The sequence below is a fragment of the Oncorhynchus nerka genome, linkage group LG15, assembly GCF_034236695.1.
Source record: "Oncorhynchus nerka isolate Pitt River linkage group LG15, Oner_Uvic_2.0, whole genome shotgun sequence".
Lineage (NCBI taxonomy): Eukaryota > Metazoa > Chordata > Actinopteri > Salmoniformes > Salmonidae > Oncorhynchus > Oncorhynchus nerka.
The window spans coordinates 55235754-55257527 of NC_088410.1; the positions used below are offsets into that span (position 1 = coordinate 55235754).

A 21774-nucleotide genomic window follows, 5' to 3' on the forward strand; every position below is an offset into this window, starting at 1 on the left:
CAAACAAAGATGCATACAAAGCTCTCCCTCACCCTCAATTTGGCAAATCTGACCATAATTAATATCCTCCTGATTCCTGCTTACAAGCAAATACTAAAGCAGGGAGTACCAGTGACTCAATCAATACGGAGGTAGTCAGATGATGCAGATGCTACGCTACAGGACTGTTTTGCTAGCACAGACAGGAATATGTTCCGGGATTCATCCAATGGCATTGAGGAGTATACCACCTCAGTTACCGGCTTCATCAATAAGTGCATCGACGACGTCATCCCCACAGTGTCCGCACGTACATATCCCAACCAGAAGCCATGTATTACAGGGAACATCTGCACCGAGCTAAAGGCTAGAGCTGCCGCTTTCAAGGAGCACTAATCTGGACGCTAATAAGAAATCCCGCTACGCCCTCAGACGAACCATCAAACAGGCAAGCGTCAATACAGGACTAAGATTGAATCCTACGTCACCGGCTCTGACGCTCGTCGGGTGTGGCAGGGCTCAAAACTATTACAGACTACAAAGGGACACCCAGGCTCAAGCTGCCCAGTGACGCTTGCCTACCAGACGAGCTAAATGCCTTTTATGCTCGCTTCGAGGCAAGCAACACTGAAGCGTGCATGAGAGCACCAGCCATTCCAGAGGACTGTGTGATCATGCTTTCGGTAGCCGATGTGAGCAAGACCTTTTAACAGGTCAACATTCACAAAGACGCAGGACCAGATAGATTACCAGGACGTGTACTCAAAGTATGCGCGGACTGGAAAGTGTCTTCACTGACATTTTCAACCGCTGTCTGAGTCTGTAATACCTACATGTTTCAAGCAGACCATCGTAGCACATCTGCTACACTGATCCTCAACACCCTGTTCACCCACGACTGCGTGGCCAAACATGACTGCAACATCATCATTAAGTTTGCTGACGACACGACAGTGTCATCGACAACGATGAAACAGCCTATAAGGAAGAGGTCAGAGATCTGGCAGTGTGGTGCCAGGACAACAACCTCTCCCTCAATGTGAGCAAGACAAAGGAGCTGATCATATCCCAGCTCCCCGTATCGACCGGGCTAGAGTGGGCATCGAGCCAGGTGCCATGAAGCCGGCTCTGCGCATCTGGTCTCCAGTGCGTCTCCTCGGGCAGGCGTACATGGCACCAGCCTTACGCATGGTGTCCCCGGTTCGCCAGCACAGCCAAGTGCAGGCTATTCCACCTCGCCGCACTAGCCTGGCTACGGGGAGCATTCAACCAGGTAAGGTTGGGCAGGCTCGATGCTCAAGAGCTCCAGTGCGCCTGCACGGTCCGGTCTATCCGGTGCCACCTCCACGCACCAGCCCTCCGGTGGCAGCCCCACGCACCAGGCTCTCTCTCCGTCTCCTCCCTACAGGTCCTCCCTGAGGCGCCATTCTCCCGTCTGTCCTGAGCCGCCAGACCCGCCAGTCAGCCAGGAGTCGCCAGTCAGCCAGGAGCCGCCAGAGCCGTCAGTCAGCCAGGAGCCGCCAGAGCTGTCAGTCAGCCAGGAGCCTCCAGAGCCGTCAGTCAGCCAGGAGCTGCCAGAGCCGCCAGCCAGCCAGGAGCTGCCAGAGCCATCAGTCAGCCAAGAGCTGCCAGAGCAGTCAGTCAGCCAGGAGCTTCCAGAGCCGCCAGCCAGCCAGGAGCTGCCAGAGCCATCAGTCAGCCAAGAGCTGCCAGAGCCGTCAGTCAGCCAGGAGCTGCCAGAGCTGTCAGTCAGCCAGGAGCTGCCAGAGCCGTCAGTCAGCCAGGCTGACTCAAGAGCTCCAGTGCGCCTGCACAGTCTGGTCTATCCGGTGCCACCTCCACGCACCAGCCCTCCGGTGGCAGCCCCGCGCACCAGGCTGTCTCTCCGTCTCCTCCCTACAGGTGCTCCCGCCTGTCCAGCGCTGCCAGAGCCTTCCTCTTGCCCAGTGACCCCAAACTTTTGAACTGTAGTGTATTTATCATTTGTATATATTTTTTAAACTAATGTTATAATTTTTCATCCACTTTGACATTACAGAGTATTTTGTGCAGATGGTTGACAAAAAATACAATTAAATACATTTTAATCCAACTTTGTAACACAACAAAATGTGGAAAAGGTAAAGGGGTGTGAATACGATCTGAAGGCAGCGTAGATTAAGAAATTATACATTTTCTGGAGCACTAGTCATTGTCATGTCCCATCTCTTTGATCTGCCAAAAATGTTCCCTTTATTATTTTATGATACAGCAAAGGCCACTCTAACCTCTAAAGTCTGTTGGTCTCCTACCTTTTTGGGGGCACTTCCTTATCTACTCTGATGCACATGGATTTTTATTCGGATAACTTGGAAATAAAGTGCTAGTATTGAACTCTTTTCCTCTACCTCCTCTCCTACAGATATTAATCAAAAGCTTGATTGTCACTGAGCCTACACACACTGTTGTGTGTTTGCATAAGAAGCCAAACAGATCCAACCATAACACCATGAGCCAACACTGAATCATCCACCTGTTCCAGAAGGGCCTGCGTCTCCATGACATCCTGTCCCGGTTGGGGGCCCTGGAGTCATCAGTGTGTGTGTGCACCCCGTGTTCATCCTGGACATGTGCACTGGGGCCGTGCGCTGGAGATTCCTCCTGCAGATCAGTGAGCTATCTTGGGTATCCTGATACAGGGCTTATAGTAGCACATACAGTTACCTAGCCTGGGTACCATTCTGTTTTGCTAACATTCCACTCCTTGTACTCTGTGTCATACGCCAAAGATGTTTAGCATGACAGGAACTGCAAGGAGTGGAAAGATGGCAAAACAGACTGGTACCCAGGCTAAACATTATCAGGTATTTTAGAAATGATATGGTTACATGGTAATTACACTGTAATAACCTATGAATTGATTGTTTGGAATTGTCCTTTGCCCGTACTTTTCTTTTTCTGTAAGAAACTCAATATGTTATGAAAGGGACTAGTTGGTCTCTAGAAACGTTAATAGCAACAAATGCACCAACATAACTGGAAAATGAGTGGTCGGTACTCACAGATTGGTTTGAAATCATATTGATGTGTTCTTCTACCTGGCCCTGCAGTGTCTGGAAGTCCTCCACCATAGCCTCCAGGCCATGGGCACCAGGCTGTATGTGCTCCAGGGGCCCTACCAGGGGACAGTGATGCATCCGGTGGCCCAGTGGGGCACCACCCAGCTCAGCATGGACACTGAGATAGAGCCCCACAACACCCAGCTGGACCAGCAGCACCGCATCATGGCCAGGGAGCAGGGACTCAAAATACATGCCACCGTGGCACACACACTCTATTATGTCAAGAGGTGGGTCACAGTGGTGAGTGTTTGAAAGCAAAGTACTTCAATGCCTGCTTTTCTTCTTGGCTGTGTATGTGTGCGTGTTTGTGTGTCATCTGTGTGTGTGTGTGTGTGTGTGTGTGTGTGTCTTTGTACCTCCAACTGTAAACCCTCCTTGCTTGTCTTCTGACCTCTCTCTCCCCCTCTCCATACCACCCCCTCTCTATCCCTCTCTCCCCTCTCACTCTCCCCTCTCTATCCCCACTGTAGGATATTGAAGGCCAACGGAAGGGGAACCACCTCTGACATACAAGAAGTTTCTACACGTCCTGTCCAATCTGGGGGAGCCAGACAAACCTGCCAGGGAGATCACAGCTCAGGACTTCCAGTGAGTACAGTTTATTACTTCTGCTCAAATTGAGGCCTCTATTTAGGCCGCCATTAAGGCGGTGCTGATGTCAAACTCGCGCTCTTTGGCAATTTCGACTTGTAAAAGCGAGCTATTTTTCAACCCTGGTGCCAGGGTTCGGAATTTACCTGTCTGATCAGCTCGCTTCCTCTGAGGTGAGAGGGGTGGAAATATTTGAGATGTGTCCTTAAAAATGTGAGCCAATCTTGGCAGTCTTGACAGTAACGCAATTGGTTATGGCTTCCATTTTGCCAGCAGAGGCACACAGTAGTCTAATCATTAGCCTATAACCAATGTTTTATTAAAATATCACGAGCAGCAAAACAGTCAACAAATGACATGAAGGGTGACAAACCGCCCTTGCTGTCTCTGCCTGGCCGGTTCCTCTCTCCACTGGGATTCTCAGCCTCTAACCTTACTACGGGGGCTGAGTCAGTGGCTTACTGGTGCCCTTCCATGCCGTTCCTAGGAGGGGTGCGTCACTTGAGAGGGTTGAGTTACTGACGTGATCTTCCTGTCTGGGTTGGCGCCCCCCTCGGGTTCATGCCGTGGGGGAGATCTTCGTGGGCTATACTCGGCCTTGTCTCAGGGTAGTAAGTTGGTGGTTGAAGATATCCCTCTATAGTGGCAAAGTGGGTTGGGTTATATCCTGCCTGATTGGCTCTGTCCGGGGGTATAGTCGAGACGGGGCCAAAGTGTCTCCCGACCCCTCCTGTCTCAGCCTCCAGTAATTATGCTGCAATAGTTTATGTGTCGGGGCTAGGGTCAGTCTGTTATATCTGGAGTATTTCTCCTGTCTTATTCGGTGTCCTGTGTGAATTTAAGTATGCTCCCTCTAATTCCCCCTCTCTCTCTTTCTCTCTCTCTTTCTCTCTCTTTCTCTCTCTCAGAGGACCATGCCTCAGGACTACCTGGCCTGATGACTCCTTGCTGTCCCCTGTCCACCTGGTCGTGCTGCTGCTCCAGTTTCAACTGTTCTGCCTGCGGCTATGGAACCCTGACCTGTTCACCGGACGTGCTACCTTGTCCCGGACCTGCTGTTTTCGACTCTCTCTCTCTATCGCACCTTCTGTCTCTAACTCTGTATGATCGGCTATGAAAAGCCAACTGACATTTACTCCTGAGGTGCTGACCTGTTGCACCCTCTACAACCACTGTGATTATTATTATTATTTGACCCTGCTGGTCATTTATGAACGTCTTGAACATCTTGGCCATGTACTGTAATAATTTCCTCCCTGCACAGCCAGAAGAGGACTGGTCACCCCTCATAGTCTGGTTCCTCTCTAGGTTCCTGCCTTTCTAAGGAGTTATTCCTAGCCACCGTGCTTCTACATCTGCATTGCTTGCTGTTTGGGGTTTTAGGCTGATCAAATCAAATCAAATTTATTTATATAGCCCTACGTACATCAGCTGATATCTCAAAGTGCTGTACAGAAACCCAGCCTAAAACCCCAAACAGCAAGCAATGCAGGTGTAGAAGCACGGTGGCTAGGAAAAACTCCCTAGAAAGGCCAAAACCTAGGAAGAAACCTAGAGAGGAACCAGGCTATGTGGGGTGGCCAGTCCTCTTCTGGCTGTGCCGGGTGGAGATAATAACAGAACATGACCAAGATTTTCAAATGTTCATAAATGACCAGCATGGTCAAATAATAATAATCACCGGCAGAACAGTTGAAACTGGAGGTTGACTGGTGACAGCAAGGAGTCATCATGTCAGGTAGTCCTGAGGCATGGTCCTAGGGCTGGTGTCACGTTCTGACCTTAGTTCCTTTGTTACGTCTTTGTTTTAGTATGGTCAGGGCGTGAGTTGGGTTGGTTGTCTATGTTAGTTTTTCTATAATTTGGGATTTCTGTGTTCGGCTTAGTATGGTTCTCAATCAGAGGCAGCTGTCAATCGTTGTCACTGATTGAGAATCATACTTAGGTAGCCTGGTTTCACTTTTGAGTTGTGGGTGTTTGTCTTCCGTGTCAGTGCTTGTTGCCACACGGGACTGTTTCGTTTATTCATGTTTATTGTTTTGTTCCAGTGTTCTGTTGTGTTTTGATTAAACATTATGGACACTTACCACGCTGCGCATTGGTCCTCCGATCCTTCTCGCTACTCCTCCTCAGAAGAGGAGGACGAGATCCGTTACAGAAACACCCACCAACAAAGGACCAAGCAGCGTGGTAACGGGCAGCAGCAGCAGCAGCAGCGAGATCTGGACTATATTACAACATGGGACGAAATAGAGAGGTGGTCGGTCGACCCAGGGAGAGTCTCGGATCCCGCCTGGGATTCTCTGGAACTATGTGAGGAGGGTTACCAGAGAATGGAGTTGGCACGGCGGTCAAGGAAGCCCGAGAGGCAGCCCCAAAAATGTATTGGCGAAGTCAGGTAGGAGACCTGCGCCAACTTCCCGTGCTTACCGGAGAGAGAGAGGGACCGGGCAGGCACCATGTTATGCCGTGAGGTGCACGGTGTCCCCGGTGCATGTGCATAGCCCGGTGTGGTACATTGCAGCGCCTCGTATCGGCCGGGCTAGAGTGGGCACCGAGCCAGGTGCCATGAAGCCGGCTCAGCGCATCTGGTCTCCAGTGCGTCTCCTCGGGCCGGTGTACATGGCACCAGCCCTACGCATGGTGTCCCCGGTTCGCCAGCACAGCCCAGAGCGGGCTATTCCACCTCGCCGCACTGGCCTGGCTACGGGGAGCATTCAGCCAGATAGGATTGGGCAGGCTCGGGGCTCGAGACCTCCAGTGCACCTCCATGGTCCGGTCTATCCGGTGCCGCCTCCACGCACCAGCCCTCCGGTGGCAGCCCCCCGCACCAGGCTGTCTCTCCGTCTCCTCCCTACAGGTGTTCCCGCCTGTCCGGCGCTGCCGGAGTCTCCCGCCCATCCGGCGCTGCCGGAGTCTCCTGCCCGTCTGGCGCTGCCGGAGTCTCCCGACCCGTCCGGAGCTGCCGGAGTCTCCCGACCCGTCCGGAGCTGCCGGAGTCTCCCGCCCGTCCGGCGCTGCCGGATCTCCTGCCCGTCCGGAGCTGCCGGAGTTTCCCGCCCGTCAAGCGCTGCCGGAGTCTCCCGTCCGTCCGGCGCTGCTGGAATCTCCCGTCCATTCGGGACCCATTGTTAGGGTCCCCAGTCTGAGGTCGCCGCTCGAAAGAGGCCACGGACAAAGACTATGGTGGAGTGGGGTCCACATCCCGTGCCAGCGCCGCCACCGCGGACAGACACCCACCCAGACCCTCCCCTATAGGTTTAGGTTTTGCGGCCGGAGTCCGCACCTTTGGGGGGGGGGGGGGGGGGGTACTGTCACGTTCTGACCTTAGTTTCTTTGTTATGTCTTTGTTTTAGTATGGTCAGGGCGTGAGTTGGGTGGGTTGTCTATGTTTTGGGATTTCTGTGTTCGGCCTAGTATGGTTCTCAATCAGAGGCAGCTGTCAATCGTTGTCCCTGATTGAGAATCATACTTAGCTAGCATGGTTTCACTTTTGAGTTGTGGGTGTTTGTCTTCCGTGTCAGTGCTTGTTGCTACACGGGACTGTTTAGTTTATTCACGTTTATTGTTTTGTTCCAGTGTTCTGTTGTGTTTGATTAAACATTATGGACACTTACCACGCTGCGCATTGGTCCTCCAATCCTTCTCGCTACTCCTCCTCAGAAGAGGAGGACGAGATCCGTTACAGCTGGGTTTCTCTATAGCAATTTGTGACATATCGGGTGAAGTTAAAAGGGCTTTATAAATACATATTCCAGTTTAATATTGGACATTATTTTAGAAAAAACAATGTGTCCGTGCAGCTTGAAAAGTTGGGCTTCATTCGGCCTTTAAGTGGAATAGTCATTGAATGAAAGGTGTCAGTGACTGTAGGAAGTCTGTTTAGGAGCATCAAGTTATTACAATAGACTGATTATTGTTTTTCCTTTATCATTTTGTTAAAAAATTTGCATCTTCCACTTTCACCTATTGGATCTGTGAAGTCGGGGGAATACCGATGGCTGTCCGTGGTGCTGAATCTGCTTGTAGCCTAGACTATTGTCCTGTTTGTTTGTTTACCTTTCACGTGACAAAGTCACTAAAAGGCCATATCTACGGCGATGGTAGGCTATTCTTATTATAATGTTTGGCAAATGTTCAATTGCCCATGGCTCGAACACGTGTGTTGACAAATGTTTCCATGTTAAATCCATTTAAAAAAAAAATCTGATTGGCTACATGTTTGTTATAACTAGGCCTATTTGGGCAATGTACCACGGCTAAGGGCTTTTCTTACGCACGATGCAACAGCGAGTGCTTCGGTACAGCCCTTAGTCATGGTTTATTGGCAATATACCACAAACCCTGAGGTGCCTTATTACTATTATAAACTGGTTACCGACATAATTAGATCTGTAAAAATGAATGTTTTGTCATACCCATGGTATACGATCTGATATATCACGGCTTTCAGCCAATCAACATTTAGGGCCCGAACCACACAGTTTATAATATTTAATAAACTATATTCAATGATAGGACAAACATCCATGCTTCCTGCCGAAGAGCCCTTAGGCCTACAGATGTCAGATCTTAATTTGACCTCTTTCATTGCAGGAGGAAAATAATCCTGAGCAGGGGAATTTTAATATCTGAAGAAATATTTAGAATCGCCACCAGGGGGCAGGTGGAAGCGATGATTGTATTCATTGCAGTACTGTAGCTACATTGTACCTTATGTAGGCTACATGCGTATCTCGTGTGAATTCTTATTTAGATTATAATAAATTGACATATTTGCAGGGGGTAGATGTATTTTTCGTGAGGGAAAATCTGTTTAATTTTTGTATCAATTGTTTTATTATGTGTTGAAGGCAAGCAATACGTTACATTACTTTGGTTGCCTTAGTGCCTGTGTGACCTTGCGGTTACAGCCACTGAACCCAGCCCACATATGCCAGAGTCGGCATGGGTTCAAATCCGTCCTACTGGCCTTTGACTCATGAAAGAATGTCTATTTTTGATGCATTAATTCCGCGTGGTTACAGGGTAAAAACAGAAACCACTCGAAGGTCAACAGTTTAGGCATTCAGTGCTTAAGGTCAGGGCTATGGTTTGGGTCATCAGTATTCATAGTATTCTTAGTCCTTGCTTGAGCATTGTGAACCGCCGTGACCCGGTGGTATAAACAGCGCGCCCCCTGGCTCTGAGCCTCGTGAGTGCTGGGACCTTTAGTGACCAGCCTAAAGCCACATTAAGCCCACAAGTTCACTGAGTTTATTTAAATGTTTCCAAGAAGTGAAACGAATAGTCTAATAATTTGGACATCAAAGAAAAGTGTCACAGATCAACAAAATCGTCTTTGGATGGGCTCAAGTGCATGAACATCTTGACAACTTTACAAATATAAATATTACTTTATAAATATTAACGCCACACAATACAAGCTTTCAATCCACACCAAAGCCCATAATTATATTGACAAATTATACATAGTCTAACTATAAAACGTGGGCGAGCATCCACACTGGAGGAAAGTTAATCGTACTACATTAGGCCTACATCTGTCAATCAACTGATGGCCCATATCAGCTCATCAACTCTGCCAGGGAAACACAAACAGTAGGCTAGTCTATTATCGTTTTTTCACACCTTTCGTTATGTAACAATGGATAGGCTAACGATGGCCTACAGAATGTAGCCTACTGGAATATAATCAAATAGCAAGGCGCCTATTGAAACCATCAATGGCACAAGATTATCTACATCTGATCGTTAAACTGTGCGTGCTAAATTCACTCGCACAGCTGATCTCAATTGCAACCATTATTGTTCACCTCATTACCGCTTCCTAAAAGATGTCAGTGTTACCTTAACGTTAGTCCTGCTTGCAACCAAAGACTTTCAAGATATGTTCATCCTCTGGTTAGTATTGTAATCGGAACAACTTAGTCCCTTTGGAACAGAATAAGGGTGATTTATCTATATGGCAAGAATTCTGTACAATATAAATAAAGTGTTTCCTCGTTTACCACGTCAAATCTACTGTGGCAATTTATCCAACACTTTGTATGAATAGAAGCTGTTGGCGTAGCTTATTGTTATTAATTTATTTGTTTCCTATTTAGACAAAAGTGTCTGGTATGGTCATTTCTTATCAAGACCGGGGGTTAAATCCATAGACTGTCCATATTTTAAATGTGTAAAGGAATCAAGTCAATCGGGGGGGGACTGAGTTAATTGTGACTCTAACCACTAGACCAACCTAGGCCACAATTGAATTTTGATACACTTGAATGTCGTAGACTAGACCAATATCTAACTTGTATTTTTTAAATGACGGTTGTTAATGTGTATGGCTGCATTTCAGATCCATTTTTGCACATTTTAGTGTTGCAGTAATAGGACCTAGACCTAGCGTTTGAGCGAGCGAGCGAGAGAAACAATTATTTTGATAGCAAGCCCTGATCCCAATGACTCCAAGGAGAGAAAGAGAATTGCTCTTTCAGGGACTCAAGACTTGAGGCTCATTTGAATTTCCTGAAGCAACAGAAAATTATCCGCGACAAAGAGCAATCAAGTTAAGATTAAGTTCTTGATTAAGTTCTTGACTTGATTCTATTGAGAAATATTGTTGTTAGTTTAAAAAACAGACAGATTTTTTTGGTTGAATTGGTTTTATAATGAGAACGTACATCTTTTTAGGCCTTAGCAATAGCCTAGTGAATTTAATCTTGTTTATTGAGTAAGTTTTGCATATCCATGTCCAGACTGCTATTTACAGAAGGCCTAGCCCCTATTTCAAGGTGAATACTCTAGCCTATGTTTAACAATGTATTTCCATATTGAAGCCATGCATTTAGAACAATGTGGACTGCAAACATGTTAAAAAATGTTTTAGCGAATATGGGTCAGGGTTGTTAACGAACTAGGCTATAACGGACTAACATTCAAATCGGAGTTGATGACAACGCAATACATAAAAGACAGTCAATACACAACTTGAAGCAACCACATATTTAGCCATGGAACACGTTTTTAAGGATCATTGTCCCACTAGCGGGACAACTTCCTGTGAAACTGGAGGGAGCGCAATTCAAATAAATAATAATAAATATTATGGATTTTAAACATGTATGTACATATAAGTGTCTTACATTGGCTGGAAGTTTAAATGCTTGTTTATCTAACTGCACTGTCCGATTTACAGTAGCTATTACAGTGAAAACATGCCATGTGATTGTTTGAGGACGTTGCCCCACATCAAAATATTTTTCCACCGGCACAGGTTTTATACATTCACAAATAACGATTAAATATTCACTTACTTTTTGAAAATCTTCCTCTAATTTGTCATCCAAAGGGTCCCAGCTATAACATGTAGTGTTGTTTTGTTACATAAAATCCTTCTTTATATCCCAAAAAGTCAGTTTAGTTGGCGCTGTCGATTTGAGTAATCTACTCATTCAACATGCAGAGAAAGGAATCCGAAACTCTACCCCTAAAGTCAGAATACGTTTCTATTTAATCCTCAGATACCCTAAAATGTAATCAAACTATATTATTTATTTTTCAGAAAGAAGTTTGTTCAATAGGAAACCGATTTTAGCAGGTGCGTAATGTCTTCATGGCGCACGCAAACACGAATTTACAAGACTGTGTCCCACTACTAAAACTGATATTTCTTATTTGTTTTTTAATTTACAAGCCTGAAACCTTGAACATAGACTGCTGACACCCTGTGGAAGCCATAGGAATTTCCTCCAGGGAGCAATGCATTTCTAAGAGGATGGTCTTTCAACAACAAAAAATAATTCAGGTTGGTTTTTATTTGGATTTTCTCCTACCATATCTATTATGTTATATTCTCCTACATTATTTTAACATTTCTACAAACTGCAAAGTGTTTTCTTTCCAATGGTACCAATTATATGCATATCCTGGCGTCAGAGCCTGATCTACAGGCAGTTTACTTTGGGCACGTCATTCAGACAGGAAGTGGAGAAAAAAGGGGCCTATCCCTAAGAAGATTTATTAATGAAGGGGCTAAGCCTCGGCATACCCACAACTTGTTTATTCATCAAAACCCAGTCCTTTCGTGCCACCACCAGCTACTGCACCCATAATTCCTGTTGTGAAAATGGCTCAAATATTTCTGACACGCCCCAAACCTATAACTCTCCCGCCAGTGCTAAGATTTACCATTGCGTTGGGTTTGTTAAAGTAGAGCACTTAGTGTCAAAAATTACACGCTTATGGAGTGTATACCTAGATCAAGCCAGATATGTGGGCTCTACAGGTTGCCATACATCTCGGGTAGTCAACATGTAAGCACTTGAGATTTTCTGAGCAGGTACTAAGAAGTCACACAGTAAGTGCAGTTTTCAGTTGCCACCATAAAACCTTCCATGTTCCCCACTCAGCACCAACAGGAATGGGATAAAGAAGGATGGGGTACACAGACAGTTTAATGTTATTTTCTATGGGTCATATGCTGCAGGGATTCCTTCTGTTCTGATTGTGGTATGAGACCTTCTGGTCCCTTTGGGAGCTTCAGTCAGCAGCACACAGAGAACCTAATTTCTCTCCACTGTCCTCTCCTGCGAACACAATGCGTGCCAGTTAATTAGACAGCCTCTACTATAATCAACCAATATTTGATCTAAGTAGGACAATTTAATCCAAAAGACTATTTGCCATAATAGAGAATTAAAACCTCTCTCCCTGTGCTAATTGTATGCTAATTATGGCATTAATAGATAGTGTTGATTGGGCACAGCTTCTGTTGTTATTTCCGTGTGTGCGTCATTGAGTCACTGAGGGAACAGATGCCTCTCTCTGCTGCCAGATTGCTTGTGTTGGGTGAACTCGCCCCCCAAGGAAGGAATGGGTGTGTCCATATGTTCTAAAGAGATAGTTGACTGAGAAATAACCTGAGATTGACCCTGCCGGTGCCTTTTGTGTGTGTGCTTCAGTGGGAGCACTCTGTTTGTTCTGTTGGTGCTCTAATCTGCAATAAATGCCAGCTGTTCAAGCTTCAAAGCAGTGATCTCTGTGTTTTGTTTTATGTGTGCATGTGTGCTATATATTTGAGGCCCTGTGACCCAGTCAAACACAGATTAACTATCTGAGCCAGTCAGGCCATCAAAAGCACAGCAAAACCCTACTCCCTGCTGTTCTGCTGCTGTTTGATGTGATCTGGGAGCAGTGTTCTGGGGAGACATACAGGCTTTTCTCCTGTGATGTGAACAGGTGCCACTGTTCTCTGTACAGTATGAAAGTGAATAGGGATAAGAGCCTTGAAGACTGACTTGAAGCCCAGTTTAGACCTACTGGCTGTTAGTGGCTGGAAATGAAGCTTTGGAACACGGAGAGGGCTTGAACATGAATATGAAAGGGTTTGTCGTCCAGGGAGAGGGGGAATAAACTAGACATTCGTGATAGGCTGGAGGAAAACAAAAATAAATATTGTGACACTGCAGTCGTGTCCTCCAGGCTGTGCTAAAGACAGATGTTTGAAGCACAGAGGAGGTTGGTGGCACCTTAAACTGGGGAGAACGGGCTCATGGTAATGGCTGGAGTGGATTTGTTGGAATGGTATCAAATACATCAAACACATGGTTAGATGCATTCTATCCTCTCCGTTCCAGTCATTATTATAAGCTGTCCTCCCCTCAGCAGCCTCTACTGCTACAGAGACACATTGAGAGCCAGGTACTTTATTACAGCTTCCGATTCATATTTAAAGGGACAGTGAAACATTTTGGCAATTTTGCCATGCATGCTAGCTGTTCCTATAGACATCCAGTCATTGTGCTAACGCTAGTTAGCAATGGAACCAGAAACTACCTTCAACTTTCTTCAAACTACACACGGAGACATACAAATGGTATTCATGAGTTCATTTGACTCTGGGTAGTAAATATTGCACTATCCCTTTAATCATGTGAATCCACTCCGAAGTAGATCGACCCCAGTGGCTGCATTATCAATAGATTCATTCGTTTTAGATGTTGTTTTTGAAGACCTGAATTTATTTAAATTGCACTAACTCAGATAAATGAACATTCAGACAACATGTGTGATTGTCAATGATGCCCCTGTCCTTTTCCCCGTCTCCCTCCCTCAGGAACAGACAGGCTTAACCTGGATCAACGCCATCATGACTCAGCTGAGGCAGGAGGGCTGGATCCACCACTTGGCCAGACACGCTGTGGCCTGCTTTCTGACCAGAGGATCCCTACCTTAATGCTGGGAGGAGGGCATGAAGGTAGGGATTGAGGCATGAAGGTAGGGATGGAGGTGTGGGAGACATGTGGATCAGCTGGGAGGAGGACATCAAGGTATAGGTGGAGGGAGGGAAGGATGGGTAGGGAGGAGTGGGGAGACCTGTGGATCAACAGGGAGGAGGGCATCAAGGTACCAAAAATGAGGAAAAGTGTGGCAGCGTGGCTGCTGGCTCTAAAATCGGTCACTTTGCAAGGTGTCTACAGTTGTTGGTGTGCTCCTCCAGTAGCTGACTGTGCTTCTCTCTGCATCTCCCTGTGCCCTCTGTGTGTCAGGTGTTCGAGGGGTACCTGTTGGATGCAGACTACAGTTTAAATGCAGGGAACTGGATGTGGCTGTCTGCCACATGCCTTCTTCCACCAGTCCACACGTATTTTCTGCCCTGTACTCTTTGGGTGACGCACAGACGGAGAATACCTCAGGTAGGGCTCCTGAACACACACACACACACACACTTTCTCAAACCCCAGATTTATATTTCAGCCTTGTGATTCATGTCTCTCTCTTTGTGTGTCTTCAGGAAGTATTTCCCCTCTAAGTCTATGAGCCCTAGATGGCCATAGACGAAGTGTTGCTGCAGGCTTGCTGCATCATTGGTACGATGCTGTTTCTGTAATTTTTTTCTTACCATAACTATTGTTAAAGCTACTAGTCCCCTTTTTCAGACTGCTGCTTGTAGTGGGCATTTCCATCTTAAAAGGACCCGTGAGCACCAAGGTGAAATTCATAGGAACATATCAAATTGGGTTTCAAATTAAAGCTACGAGTCAAGATTTTTGAGAAATTTAACGAATACATATATTTTTCAACCATTTTCCATCCTAAAAATGTATTTGTACTGTGATGTCCAAACTTGTGAAATACAAACTTCTATGATTGGTTCAGATTTTGTCTGGTCTGGACCAACAAAACGTGCTCTTGTTTGGGGATGGAGCTCATTAAAATAAGGATATTGCATATTTCTACCTTTGTATACCTGTTTGTGATACATTACAATAATGATATTTTGGTATTTGGTATTTTATTAGGGTCCCCATTAGCTGTTGCAAAAGCAGCAGCTACTCTTCCTGGGGTCCACACAGAACATGAAACATAATACAGAATGACATAATACAGAACATCAATAGACAAGAAGAGTTCAAGGACAGAATTACATTTTTAAAAATTAAAGGTGCACGTAACTTACATATCAATGCATACACACAATATGAGATTGAAGGAAGTTCCATGCAGTAAGGGCTGTATATAATACCGTACACTTTCTTGAATTTGTTCTGGATTTGGGGACTGTGAAAAGACTCCTGGTGGCATATCTTGTGGGATAAGTGTGTGTGTCAGAGCTGTGTGTAGGTTGACTATGTAAACTATTTGGGATTTTCAACACATTAATGTTTCTTATAAAAAGAAGAAGTGATGCAGTCAGTCTCTCCTCAACACTTAGCCAAGAGAGACAATTAAGAGTAAATTAAGAGCAAAACGTGCGGCCGTCTTCTGGGCCAGTTGCAGCTTAACTAGGTCTTTCCTTGCAGCACTGGACCACATGACTGGACAATAATCAAGATTAGACAAAACTAGAGCCAAAACTAGAGTGGTGTCAAAAAAGCAGAGCATCTCTTTATTACGGCTAGACCTCTCGCCATCTTTACAACCATTGAATCAATGTGTTTTGACCATGACAGTTTACAATCTAAGGTAATGAAAGTAATTTAGTCTCCTCAACTTGTTCAACAGCCACACCATTCATTACCAGATTCAGCTGAGGTCTAGAACTTAAGGAATAATTTGTACCAAATACAATGCTCTTAGTTTCAGAGATATTCAGGACCAGTTTATTACTGGCCACCCATTTCAAACCAGATTGCAACTATTTGTTAAGGGTTTCAGTGACTTCCTTAGCTGTGGTTGCTGATGTGTATATGGTTGAATCATCAGCATACATGGACACACACGCTTTGTTTAATGTCAGTGGCAGCTCATTGGTAAAAATAGAAAAGAGTAGTGGGGCCTAGTGAGCTGCCCTGCGGTACACCACACTTGACATGTTTGACATTAGAGAAGCTTCCATTAAAGAAAACCCTATGAGATATATTTGATTGTCACGCCCTGACCTTAGAGAACCTTTCATTTCTCTATTTCGTTAGGTCAGGGTGTGACTAGGGTGGGCATTCTAGTTTTTCGTTTCTATGTTGGCCTAGTATGGTTACCAATCAGAGGCAGCTGTCTATTGTTGTCTCTGATTGGGGATCATATTTAGGCAGCCTTTTTCCACCTGTTGTGTGTGGGATCTTGTTTTTGTATTGTAGCCTTTTTGCACTACAAAGCTGCACATTCGTTTTGTTACTCTTTATTGTTTTGTTGCTGGTTCACATTAATAAACATGATGAATGCCTTCCACGCTGCACCTTGGTCGCTGCACCTTCCAACAACGATCGTTACATAGATAGATAGCTCTGAATCGAGGATATGGCAGAGGTTGAAAAGCCATAGCACATACGTTTTTTTCAACAACAGGTTATGGTCAATAATATCAAACGCTGCACTGAAATCTAACAGTACAGCTCCCACAATCTTCTTATTATCAATTTCTTTCAACCAATCATCAGTCATTTGTGTCAGTGCAGTACATGTTGAGTGCCCTTCTCTATAAGCATGCTGTGAGTCTGTTAATTTGTTTACAGAGAAATGTCATTGTATTTGATCAAACACAATTTTTTCAACAGTTTGCTAAGAGCTGGCAGCAAGCTTATAGGTCTGCTGTTAGAACCAGTAAAGGCCGCTATACCAGTCTTGGGTAACGTAATTCCTTTGGCTTCCCTCCAGCCCTGAGGACAAAGACTTTCCTCTAGGCTCAGATTAAAAATATGACAGATAGGAGTGGATATACAGTCAGCTACCATCCTCAATCCAGCTTTCCATCTAAGTTAAATTATTGATAGATTACACTTATTTTACCACCTCTTCCACACTAACTTTACAAAATACAAACTTGCACTGCTTTTCTTACATTATTAGTTTTTTTATGCATGTATACAATTGTTCACTGTTCGCTGTTGGCATTTCCTGCCGAAGTTTGCTCACTTTACCAATAAAATAATAATTAAAATAATTGTCAACATCAAATGGTTTTGTGATGAAGAAGGTATCTGATTTAGTGAAAGATGGAGCTGGATTTGTCATTCTGCCCATAATTTCATTCAAAGTACTCCAAAGCTTTTTTTCCCATCATTCTTTATGTCATTGATCTTGACTTCATAATAAAGTTTCTTCTTCTTTTTGTTGAGTTTAGTCACATAATTTCTCAATTTGCAGTAAGTAAGCCAGTCAGATATGCAGCCAGACTTATTAGCCACTCCTTTTGCCCCATCTCTTTCAGCCATTCAGTTTTTCAATTCCTCATCAATCCATGGAACCTTAACAGTTCTAACAGTCAGTTTCTTAACAGGTGCATGCATGTTGATCAATAATTGGAAGAATCAATTTCATAAATTCATGAAGTGCAGTGTCTGGATGCTCCTCAATCACATCAGACCAACAAATATTTTTAACATCATCCACATAAGAGTCAGAGCAAAATCTTTTGTATGATCTCATATATGCAATTTTAGGCCCAGCTGTTGTAACTTTGGCTTTCCTGGATATAGTCACTATATCGTGATCACTGCATCCAATGGGTACGGATACAGCTTTAGAACAAAGTTCTACAGTATTGGTAAAAATGTGATAGAGACATGTAGATGATCTTGTTCCTGTAGTGTTTGTAAAATATACAGCAACACGTCCCCCCATAAGCATTTATGTCTCTTTTATAGATGTTATACCCTTGTATTCCTACTGATGTATCATCAAAAGTGAGTCTCAGAAATGGCTAATATATGAATGTAATCTGATGTTAGCAAGTTATTGATTTCATTAACCTTATTTCTGAGGCTACATATATTAATATGGGCTATTTTCAGCCCTTTCCTGGGTAGCTTATCAGAGAAAGACATAATACTGAAAAGAGCAGACAAAGCAAGAGCAAAATATATACATTCTGAAGTCCATTAATCAATTGGTGTGTGTGTGTGTGAGCTGCAGGGTTGAGGCTACGAACCCATAGGCTTGGCTCTCTCATCCCTTCCAGGCTTCCGGGAGGGAGGGTGGACAATGAGCCTATCATAGCGGATGCATGCAATGTCCCCACGCGCTCTGGCAGCTCTCATGGCTGGGATCAGTTCTTTCCTCTTCTGGCGCACAGCTTCAGGATAGTCCTCGTTCTAGAAGATATACGTTCCTCTCACGTTCTTGGCTCTTTCCAGAACAGCTACCTTGTCCTTGAACCTCCGGAACTTGACCACTATCAGCCTGGGCCTATCACCTGGGCCGGTGGTGGGTTTTCCAGTCCTGTGGGCGTGCTCCACTTCAATCTTCCTGTGGTTCATCTTTAAAATCTCAGAGATCATTTCCCTCACTTTGGCCTCAGACTCCGTCCAGGTCTCATGTGGAGATTCTGCTATTCCGTCCACAACCATGTTGTTCCGCCTTAATTGTCCCTCGAGATCTGATTTATCTTTAGTCTAACCCTGGGAGAACTGCAAACTGTTCTTCAGGTCCTGGACCTCTCAAACATACAAAACCGAGCTCTTTCTCATTCCGTGTTCAACAGGAAGTGGGAGAAAGACAGACAGACCAGCGAGGCACAGTTAAAAACTTCTGAGGGCTAGTCCCCTTTTTTCTCAATTTCTGCCTGAATGACATGCCCAAAGTAAACTACCTGTTGTTCAGGCCCTGAAGCCAGGATATGCATATAATTGGTACCATTGGAAAGAAAACACTTTGAAGTTTGTAGAAATGTTAAAATAATGTAGGAGAATATAACACAATAGATATGGTAGGAGAACATCCAAAGAAAGACCAACCAGAATGATTTTGTTTTTTAGGCCTGCTCTTACAATGGCAAGTATAGGGGCATACTGAATTCTAGCTCCCAGGATGCAATTTCTATGGCTTCTACATGGTGTCAGTAGTCTATGTTCAAGGTTTCAGGCTTGTAACTTCCAAAGCAAACAAGAAAAATCTGTTTTAGTACAGGGACACAGTCTTGGAAATTTGTGTATGTGCGCGCTATGAAGACATTACGCACCTGCTAAAATCGGTTTCCTATTAAACATACTTCTTTCCGTATGAAATATTATAGCTTTATTACATTTTATGGTATCTAAGGTGTAAATAGAAATGTATTTTGACTTGTTGAAACAAAGTTTAGGGGTAGATATTCGGATTCCTTTCTCTGCATGTTGAACTAGTGGATTCCTCAAATTCATGGCGCCAACTAAACTGACTTTTTGGGATATAAAGAAAGATTTTATCTAACAAAACAACACTACATGTTATAGCTGGGACCCTTTGGATGACAAATCAGAGAGGAAGATTTTCCAAAAGTAGGTGAATATTTAATCGCTATTTGTGAACTTATGAAACTGTGCCGGTGGGAAAGGTTTTTTGATGTGGGGCGCCATCCTCAAACAATCGCAAAGCATGCTTTCGCTGTAATGGTTACTGTAAATCTGACAATGCAGTTAGATTAACAAGAATTTAAGCTTTCAACTGATACAGTGGGGCAAAAAAAGTATTTAGTCAGCCACCAATTGTGCAAGTTCTCCCACTTAAAAAGATGAGAGAGGCCTGTAATTTTTTCAACTATGACAGACAAAATTAGAAAAAAAAATCCAGAAAATTACATTGTAGGATTTTTAATGAATTTATTTGCAAATTATGGTGGAAAATAAGTATTTGGTCACCTACAAACAAGCAAGATTTCTGGCTCTCACAGACCTGTAACTTCTTCTTTAAGAGGCTCCTCTGTCCTCCACTCGTTACCTGTATTAATGGCACCTGTTTGAACTTGTTATCAGTATAAAAGACACCTGTCCACAACCTCAGACAGTCACACTCCAAACTCCACTATGGCCAAGACCAAAGAGCTGTCAAAGGACACCAGAAACAAAATTGTAGACCTGCACCAGGCTGGGAAGACTGAATCTGCAATAGGTAAGCAGCTTGGTTTGAAGAAATCAACTGTGGGAGCAATTATTAGGAAATGGAAAACATACAAGACCACTGATAATCTCCCTCGATCTGGGGCTCCACGCAAGATCTCACCCCGTGGGGTCAAAATGATCACAAGAACGGTGAGCAAAAATCCCAGAACCACACGGGGGGACCTAGTGAATGACCTGCAGAGAGCTGGGACCAAAGTAACAAAGCCCTCCATCAGTAACACACTACGCCGCCAGGGACTCAAATCCTGCAGTGCCAGACGTGTCCCCCTGCTTAAGCCAGTACATGTCTAGGCCCGTCTGAAGTTTGCTAGAGAGCATTTGGATAAAAAATATAACTTTTTGGTAAAAACTCAACTCGTCGTGTTTGGAGGACAAAGAATGCTGAGTTGCATCTAAAGAACACCATACCTACTGTGAAGCATGGGGGTGGAAACATCATGCTTTGGGGCTGTTTTTCTGCAAAGGGACCAGGACGACTGATCCGTGTAAAGGAAAGAATGAATGGGGCCATGTATCGTGAGATTTTGAGTGAAAACCTCCTTTCATCAGCAAGGGCATTAAAGATGAAACGTGGCTGGGTCTTTCAGCATGACAATGATCCCAATCACACCGCCCGGGCAACGAAGGAATGGCTTCGTAAGAAGCATTTCAAGGTCCTGGAGTGGCCTAGCCAGTCTCCAGATCTCAACCCCATTGAAAATCTTTGGAGGGAGTTGAAAGTCCATGTTGCCCAGCAACAGCCCCAAAACATCACTGCTCTAGAGGAGATCTGCATAAGGGAATGGGCCAAAATACCAGCAACAGTGTGTGAAAACCTTGTGAAGACTTACAGAAAACGTTTGACCTCTGTCATTGCCAACAAAGGGTATATAACAAAGTATTGAGAAACTTTTGTTATTGACCAAATACTTATTTTTCACCATAATTTGCAAATAAATTCATTAAAAATCCTACAATGTGATTTTCTGGATTATTTTTTCTCATTTTGTCTGTCATAGTTGAAGTGTACCTATGATGAAAATTACAGGCCTCTCTCATCAAGTGGGAGAACTTGTACAATTTGTGGCTGACTAAATACTTTTTTGCCCCACTGTATAATACACTTGTATTTACCTAAATGTTTAATATCCATCATTTTTATGATTATTTATTTTGAATTGCGCTCCCTCCAGTTTCCCCGGAGGGCCTTGTCTGTCTGTCTGTCTGCTTGTCTGTCTGTCTTTTTGTATATCATATCCATAATAATGAATGTCATTATGTTACCCTAATTCCGTTACCAGTTGTAAATCCTTAGCCCTGACACCATTGCAATAGGACCGACACGCCCCCCCCCCTAAAAACAATGGCAATAACAGTAAAAACACGGACCAAGTCGGTAACAAACGAGACCCTTACCCCCAAAAATCTGGATCAGGCCTCTGTCATAGTCTCCCGCCCCCTCTTGAATAATTTATCAATGGCCTCCTCTTCCACCTTCAACATCTGATCTGATCTGAAAGCAGTGGCCAGCTTTTCCATGCAGAGTAGCCTTTTTCCAATCAGTGTTTTTGAATCATTGATGAATGATTTTGAGGCTGATTCCCTGACCTGTCAATGTTTTTAATTTGCTGTTTTAAGATTTTGTTATACTCTTGTGAATTCTGTTTTTTTTTACTAGATGTAGTTTTTCTGTAGTTTTTCATGTTGTCTGTCTGTAATTGGGTAATGATTTGGTGCCGCCTATCTTGGCCAGAACGCTCTTGAAAAAGAGATTTCAAATCTCAATGAGCCCTTCCTGGTTAAATAAAGGTTAAATA

General features: G+C 44.3%; 1 pseudogene; it reads left to right on the forward strand.

The window, feature by feature from the left end:
• Positions 1 to 812: 812 nt before the first annotated feature.
• On the forward strand, positions 813 to 3672 carry LOC115143796 (cryptochrome-2-like; annotated as a pseudogene).
• The last annotated feature ends 18102 nt before the right edge of the window (positions 3673 to 21774 follow it).